The following is an 8,543-nucleotide window of genomic DNA, read 5'->3' as shown; positions in this document are numbered from 1 at the left end:
TGTAGTTCAGTTGCAAGTAGCTTTCTTTTTTTATGCTTCCTGGGTTATAGATTTTTTTTGTGATTGTTGAGTGTAAGGCTAGATTATAGTCAGGATGAGTCACCCTCATTTATGCAAAATCCACCTGAAGACTGTTTTATATGGGTGCGTGTGTGTGTGTCCCTCCCTGTGAGTCTTGCTTTTTTCTTACATCTCCTCTTTGGGATAATGTGATTTTTGCATAGACAATAGAAGTTAAAAGGCATGTAATCGTTTCAGGCTCCATCTAACTCCAGGAAGTGGAGAGGTATTAAAACAGGATGTACATTAGTACTAATGACGTCCTGAGAATAAAGGATACTAGAATTATTTTCTTAGATCATGCAAAGGACACAGTTCCACTATTTTAAATGATTACGTCAGAGAGAAAGGGAGTTTTAGGCTCCTGCAAAATATTATTGTCTTGTGAAATGTATTGTCTATACCTACAAGTCCCAGATATTTCTGAAATACTTAAGACCATGGAAGAATCTAAGTCTATGAGGAGAGAACCGCTACTATTTTGCTATGAGCAGTTAATAATGGTTTTAAGGTAAACCCCTTAGCTGTCACCACAGCTACTGCCACACAGCAGAGCTAGTGCTTTCCTCTGCTCTCACTCATTCAAATGTCAGCAGAATAGAAATGCATTGAGGTTTCTATGGAAACCACTCCTGGTTTCAGGCATTTCTTGGGGCATTTTGTTCCATTAATTGTTTGGAGAACGGAGGTATACATCAGGGCTTTTCATTAATGACATTTTCCCTCTTGGTTAGAAGCTGGTGGGCGGAGTTACCACCTTGCCTTTTGTTTTACCGCATTCTTAGCAGCTCCTGTGGCAGCTTTCCCCTCCGGCTGAGAAAACGCAATGAGCTACGTCTAAAGCTTAACAAATCCTGCCCATCAGCAGTGGCTGTTCAGACAGCATTTCTTCTCTTTGGTCTTAAAGGAAATCTGAAATTCTCATACCTAGAAATTTATGTAACTTATTTTCTCGCTCCGGATTTATGTAGTTCCTATGAAATGTAAACAATGCAAAAAGTCAAGACAACTTCAGTGCCTTTATGAACCCAATTAGCAACAACAATAACAAAAGGGAATGCTTGTGGGGAGGGGGGATTTTGTGGCATTAATGAAAATTTCAGTGTGAAATCCAAGACCAAAGAAAATAAAATATTTCAGCCCAGACACAAGCTAATTCATTGCCTGGAGGAATAAGATCCCTCCCATAATATAAAGAGAAAAATTAAAAAGAAAAAAAACAGGTCTTCAATGACTCAAGTGCATTACTGAGTGTCACGCTTTCCTGTAATCATACCAGAACACAAAAAGCTCACAGTGGACTAAAGAAGGTATTATTAATAAAGAAAAGCCAACACTAAATAAAAATAAGAAGAAGAAACAACCACAGAGGTTCCTTGGAGTAACTGAGGGCAGTCTGGACTCTGAAATCTGACAGCTCAATTTACATCTAATCGCAACCACTGACTACTTAGGATCTTAAATAATTTCCTTAGTCACCATACAAGTCAGTTCCCTCATTTGTAGAGTGAAGGTGAGAATTCCTACCTTGCGGAGGTGTTGTAAGGATCAGAGGTCATGGGTAAGGTTCCTTCTCATCAGTACAGTCATTACCTGAGATCCTGCAGTCATGAGGTTGTATAGGGATACAAAATTCCTCATATCATGCAAAACATCACTAAAGTACTAATCTCTTATAAAATTTATATCCATGCAAATATTATCCCTAGTTTAACATGAGTAGTTTCCTCGGCTTATGTTTCCGATTATTTGACTATCTTTAGCTGATTAAAGTTTACAATATCTCTTGCAGTTATAGTGTTCCTTGCTAATGAATTAATAACGCATCTCTTAAGAAGATGCAGAATTTCATAAAGCACATAAAGATGAGGAAGAAGCAGTGACGAGGTCGCAGAGCAGAGACTAGAGCCAGCCTCCCCCAACTCAGATGGGCCAGTTATCAGACACACAACACTGAGCAAGTACCTCTGCTTTTCTAGGTCTCAGCTTCCCATGTGCACAATGGAAAAATTACCACCCCATCTCCTACAAGGATTTGTTATGAGGATTGAATAAAGGTTATATTTGCAAAGTACTTAGAACAATGCTTAGAAAATCTTAAGCATGGGTGTTCATTAAAGTAAAAATAAAAACAAACAAAATAACTCCATAGCAAAGTCATTTTATTTTTCTTTATTTTTTTAATTGGAGTTTAGCTGATTTACAATGTGGGGTTCATTTCTACTGTACAGAAAGTGACTCAGTTACACACGTATATACATTCTTTTTAATATTTCTTTTTTATCAAGATAAATAATATATTTTTTCTTTTCCATGACGGTTTATTACAGGATATTGAGTATAGTTCCCTGTGCTCTACAGTAGGGACTTGTTATTTATCCATCCTATATACAATAGTTTGTATCTGTTAAGCCCAAACTCCCAATCCATCCCTCCTTCACCCCCTCCCCCTTGGCAACCACAAGTCTGTTTTCAATGTTTGTGAGCCTGTTTCTCTTTCATAGATAAATTCATTTGGTCGTATTTTAGATTCCACATATAAGTGATATCATGTGGTATTTGTCTTTCTCTGTCCGACTTACTTCACTTAGTATGATAATCTCTAGGTCCATCCATGTTGCTGCAAATGGCATTATTTCATTCCTTTTTATGGCTGGGTAATATTCCATTGTATATAGGTACCACATCTTCTTTATCCATTCCTCTGTCGATGGACATTTAGGTTGCTTCTGTGTCTTGGCTATTGTGAATAATGCTGCATAGCAAAGTCATTTTAAAATGAAGTAAAATGATAATAAACTGAAGAAAACCCAGAAGGTTTATGACAAGATAGAAACAATAACAAATAATGATCTGAATACCACAGAGGTTGAGAAACATTTGTGAAAACAGCGGAAAAGCTGGAATGTTCTCACGCACACACAAATGACCACGTGTACTGCTAGTGTCGAGAGGAGGCCGTGGGATCTGGTTTCCCAGACGCAGCAATGGGTCCAGCTCCCGGTGTTCACAGCCTGTGTCGTCCCCGCCACCCACCCTAGACCAGGCTTGTTCTGTGTAACTCAGGGCAGAAGGATGCTGTACAACTTCAAGGTTAGGTCACGGGAGACCCTGCGGCCTCATCCCGGCCCCTCCCGGCCTGTCCTCCCCCCCCTGGAATGGCTCACTCTTGAGGAAGACAGCTTGCAGGCCCCATGGAGCCCTTGGGGGGGCCCAGGTGGTAGGGACCGGAGGCCTTCATCCTGAAGCCTGAGGACATCTGAGGACCCCTGCCAACAGCCATGTGAGCTTGAAATCGAATCCCCCAACCCCGTGAGACCTCCAGATGACCACAGCTGCTTTCCACAGCTTGCCTGTGTCAGCTGAAAAGAAGGCACAAACGAAACGTTGAGAACTATGTGTTACTTGGCAGACATTCTGAGGACTTAAGCCCGGGACGCAGCCTCTCAGGTGGCTCGGAGGGACTGTTTCAAAGAGGCAAGGGGGGAGCCAGGATATAGAGGAGTTTTTGCTACAAAGACCAGCTAGTCGGAACATCAAGAGATTACTGTTAAGTCAAGAAAACCAGACACCTCAAGTTAAGGAAGTTAGAGCTTTCCGGTGTGTGGGAAGATGCAAGCTCCGGGCTCACTGGAATTGTTCCTTTGATGCGCCCCTCAGCTCTCTGGGGCGAGTCTCCTTCCGGTGCATCACTGCAGGCTGCCTGCGGTAGCTGACGGCTGGATGGCGGGCTTCCCGTTTCCATCCTGAGTTCCCTCAGGGCTCACCATCCAGGCGGCTGAAACGTGCTGGCTCGAGGGCTGCAACAGCCTTTGTTTACTGATACGGGGCAACAGCTTTCATTGACATCTGCGGCCCCAGGAGAGAGCCTGAGCCAGAATCACCCGGCTAGTTCGCTCCTGGACGCCTGCCCCACAGACACTGTGTGAGGTCATAAAGGTTAGTACTTTTAGCTACTAAGTTTGGGGCTTATTGTTATGTAGCCACAGACAACCAACACAGAAGCAATGGAAGCCCAGGGTGCTATTCTGCCAATGTAATGAGAAGAATTACACCTCCCACATAGATGAAATTGATGGTGTTTATTCTAAAAATTAGCAGGAACGTGCAACCTTCAATTTTCAAGATAAAAGCTTTTTCAAATCCCTTTCTAAAAACTACTTCATAAGTAATTTTGATTCCCCTTCAACCTGCAGAGAAGTACACAGTCTGAGGGCCGCTTCTCCTCTCCTCGCTCTCTCCTCTCCACCACTCGGGCGTCTTTGATGCTTCTGGACCGCGCCAGGCGCACTCCCACCTCAAGGCCTCGGCACTAACTATTCTTTCCATCTTAGTTTCTCTCCCCCAGACACTTGAGCATCTCACTTCACCTCCTTCAAGTCTGCTCACATGTCTCTTCCCCAGAGAGTCTCCTCCCAGGCACTTTACTGAAAACTGCAGCCCCACCTCTCACTCCTGACCCTCTGTATCCTGTTTTATTGCCTTGTAACCCTTTTACTAATTTTTGTGTGTATCCTTCCTCCCTGGAGGCCAGCACCAGGAGGGTGGGGATTTTTGTCTCTTCAGTCACTTACTTACTGACAGATCCTCATTAACCAGAATGTCTGGCACGTAATAGGTGCTCAATACACAATTGTTGACGTGAGCTTAGGAAATAAATTTAGTTTAAATGGCTTTTTTACTGAACCAATTTTCCTGGGGTAAGGTGGCTGCCTGTATTTAAATGTTCTGACTCAGTAGGTTGTCAATAAACAGTAGCTATGATCTGAATGCAAACCTCTGCTAAAAAAAAAAAATATATATATATATATATATATTAGCTTGAGTGACTTACAGGAGAGGGCTGGTTGCAGAAGAACAGCCATTGTTGATATGAGCATTGATCTGTGAGCTCGCTGTTTAAATTAAACCTTTACCCCCTACATTCCGAGAGCAATCGTCTCATCATACATGCATAGAAAAAGCTTTCATGTCTTTATTCCTAATACCCAGCACAGGTGTACATTATCTTTATTATCTATTTTCCATCAGAGAATAGTATGACTCACTGTACCTAGGTAAAAACGAAAGACGTAAATCAGATGGTGGTTCTAAAAAGTCTAAGAGGGCTGACCTTGACATCAATTCCGAAGACTCCTGGAAGCCTTGTTTAGAAAAGATTATAGTAGAAAGGCCTAGTAAGCCGCCTGTGTGGGCGTGTGGCACAGGGAACCACACAGGACCCTGTGCTCAGAGAGACTCAGCGCTTGTTGCCATCCTGAAATTCTTACTTTTTTTTTTTTTAATTAATTTATTTATTTATTTTTGGCTGTGTTGGGTCTTCGTTTCTGTGCGAGGGCTTTCTCTAGTTGTGGCAAGCGGGGGCCACTCTTCATTGCGGTGCGTGGGCCTCTCACTATCGCGGCCTCTCTTGTTGCGGAGCACAGGCTCCAGACGCGCAGGCTCAGTAGTTGTGGCTCACGGGTCTACTTGCTCCGCGGCATGTGGGATCCTCCCAGACCAGGGCTCGAACCCGTGTCCCCTGCATTAGCAGGCAGATTCTCAACCACTGCGCCACCGTGAAGCCCCTGTAATTCTTAACAACGTGTGAATAGGGGGCCTCCATTCTCAGCTTACACGGGGAGCTGCAGATCACGTAGCTGCCCTGAGGCCAGAGAGGACAACATTACTCACTGTGCAAGGAAATGAGCAGAGATGAAATGACCAGAAAGGAGTATGAATTTTCTCTGAGGGAGACACCCCAGCCCTCTTTCTTCTCCCTGCCGAGCGAGGGGAGCGGAGAAACCGCGGCGGGGTTGGGGTGCTGCTTGCCATTCTGAGCGTGGCCCCTGCTACCAGCAGCAACTGCCCTGGGAGATGGTTCGAAAAGCATCATCAGGACCCACTCCAGACCTACTGCACAGGAATGTGCACTCACTCTGCACTTTAAATTGGAGAAACAAATCTGTGTTCTTCTAAAAGACAGTGGACATTGGAAGTGGCCTGGTCTCCTTGTTACCCAACTCGGGTTCAGTTGCTCGCCACTCAAAAGCCAATAATTTGAGAGGCAAGTGTGAATAGAAAGGAAAGGTGCTTCCATCAGAAAGGGCGGCAATCTGGGGAGAAGGTGGACTCCTGTCCTAACACCAACTCCAAAGACTCTGCTCAGCCAGGACGGTGTTTAAAGAGAACAATGGGGGGAAGAATCTCAGTGAACCACGGAGGCAGGAGAGCGTGCAGGCTGGCTGACTCCTTCTTCAGATGTTATCTCCTCCGCCTCATCTGCCTGCAGGATTGTTAAGGGGCCTTGTGGGTAGAGAGATAGCCATTCTTTACTTGCTGAATTCTTCCTTCTTCCTTCTTCTTATCTAGGAAAAGAATCAACAGGTTAGGCAAGGCATGGTGTGCATTCAGGAGCGCACAAGTCAGAAGTTAGGTTAAACTGCCTAGTGGTCTCATTCCTATAATTATTCTTTTAAGGTTAGAGGGGGACAGAAATGTGTAAATAGGAAAGGGGCAAAAGAGCTGCTTTCATCCTTAAAGTGGTTCCCCCCCCCTTCGCCAGAAAATCCTTAACCTGAGATGCTGCTGGAACGGGGTGTGAACGGATGTGAACACTACTTCTGTTCCTTCTGTGGTCCATTCTCTAGGATTCGGTTAATATGACGTGAAATGACTTGAAGAAAATTAGAAACAAGGAGAAGAAAGCGTGAAGAACTGGGTGACTAGGAACTAAGCTGCGCAGGTGGAAAGCAGTGTAACAATAACCAGAGGGGGTGAAAGCTACTCAAAATAAAACACAGAATAGCTAATACTGAGGGCTTGAAACGGGCCGGGCACGTGCCATAGCTAATATTGAGGGCTTGAAACGGGCCGGGCACGTGCCAAAGCTAATACTGAGAGCTAGAAACGGGCCAGGTGCGTGCAATAGCGAATACGGAGTGCTTGAAATGGGCCAGGCGCGTGCAATAGCTAATACGGAGTGCTTGAAATGGGCCAGGCACGTGCAATAGCTAATACTGAGTGCTTAAAACGGGCCAGGCACGTACAATAAAGTGCCTTTGTGCGATGATATGCTTTATTTAAACTTGGCCCCAGGGCCGGATGTGAGGCTCCTGGGCGCAGGGCCTGCCCCGAGCTCAGCCCCGCCCGGCCGGCGAAGGGCCTCCCGGGGGCCGCCAGCCCTGGAGGACAGAGCCGTCGCTGAACCTGCCGGGAGCCCAGCCGCGGCGTTAGGGGCTCGGCCCGGACCCTGGCCGTGGCGACGCCGGGCGCGCGCCCGAGTGCGGCTCCCTGTGCCCAGGCCGCCCGGGGCCAGGGCTGTGCCGTGGCCTGGGGCCCGGGGTAGGCGGAGCCGAGGGCAGGAGAGGTCGTCTGTGTGACTCTGCCCTGGAGCTCGGTCACCAGGGTCCTGGTTCAGAGCTCCCTTCACCTGGCTGCCTGACGGCCCCAGGCCCCGGCCCCAGAGGCGCACAGACGCCTTGGGGGAGAGGCGCCGGGTCCCGAAGAGCCACCCCGGGCAGCGCGACCTTCACCAGTGACTGGCCGCGTGGACGGGCGGGGGCTGCCGGCCGGAGGGGGCGCAGCAGAGTTCCGTGCCCACTGCCGGTAGCCGTGGGCGGTGCAGCGCGGGCGCGGGGCGCCGACAGGTAGGGCACGTAGTCAGACGCGCGCCACAGCGGCTCCGCTCCGAACCGGTGCCTGTGGATCACTGCGGGGCCAGGACCCGGGTCACCGGCCGGCCCCGCCTCCTGGCCCCGGGCGGTGCGCCCCCCCCCAGCCCCTGGGTCGCGTGCCCCTGGCCCAGGCTCACCGAACTCCTCGCCCCATGGGCCTGTCTTCCCACAGCACGCTCCCTACCGCGCGCGGGGCCCTGTACTGCGCGGGGATGATGCCGTCGCAGCAGGCCGTCTCCCGGAGACGCTGATGTAGGCAGGGGTCGGGGGGCATCTCTGCACCTCTGGGCCTCACCCTCCCCTCGAGGCGGGCCTGGTGTCGGGGCGGGCGGGGCCGGGCACTCACCCGAGGGCATGCTGCGCTCCCGGGGGCTGTGGCATCCGCGCCTGCGGGCATAAGCCTCGAGGTGCGGGCTGTCCAGAGCCCTCGAGGGAGCGTGTTGCAGGCTTCTGAGGGGTCTGAGCTGGTCAGGCCCGTGTACCACTGCGGGCCGGCCGCGTCGCGTCCCATGGGCGTGTACTTCCGACGGGGCCCCTTCCTGGGACAGGTAGTCATCGCCGAGGGCGGGGGCGGGAGGAGAGAGGCTGCGCTTTCGGTCCCCCTGCCCTCCCCGGGCCTCTTCATCCCCTTCGCCAGCGCTGAGGGTGCAGAAGCCTGGCCCGAGGGGCTGGGGGGCCTCGTCTGTCCTTCAGTACCGGACACCCTCCCACCCAGGCTGGCAGAGGGTGGGAGGCTGACCCCCTGTAGCCCCTCCTCTCTGCCACATCCTCCCCAACCCCCAGGACCTCCTAAACATTTCATCTTTTCTTGCCTCTACTAAGTCCTTT

The sequence above is a fragment of the Balaenoptera borealis genome (assembly GCF_965194805.1).
Source record: "Balaenoptera borealis genome assembly, chromosome: 4".
NCBI classification, from domain to species: domain Eukaryota; kingdom Metazoa; phylum Chordata; class Mammalia; order Artiodactyla; family Balaenopteridae; genus Balaenoptera; species Balaenoptera borealis.
Note: the sequence above shows the minus strand (reverse complement) of the source record.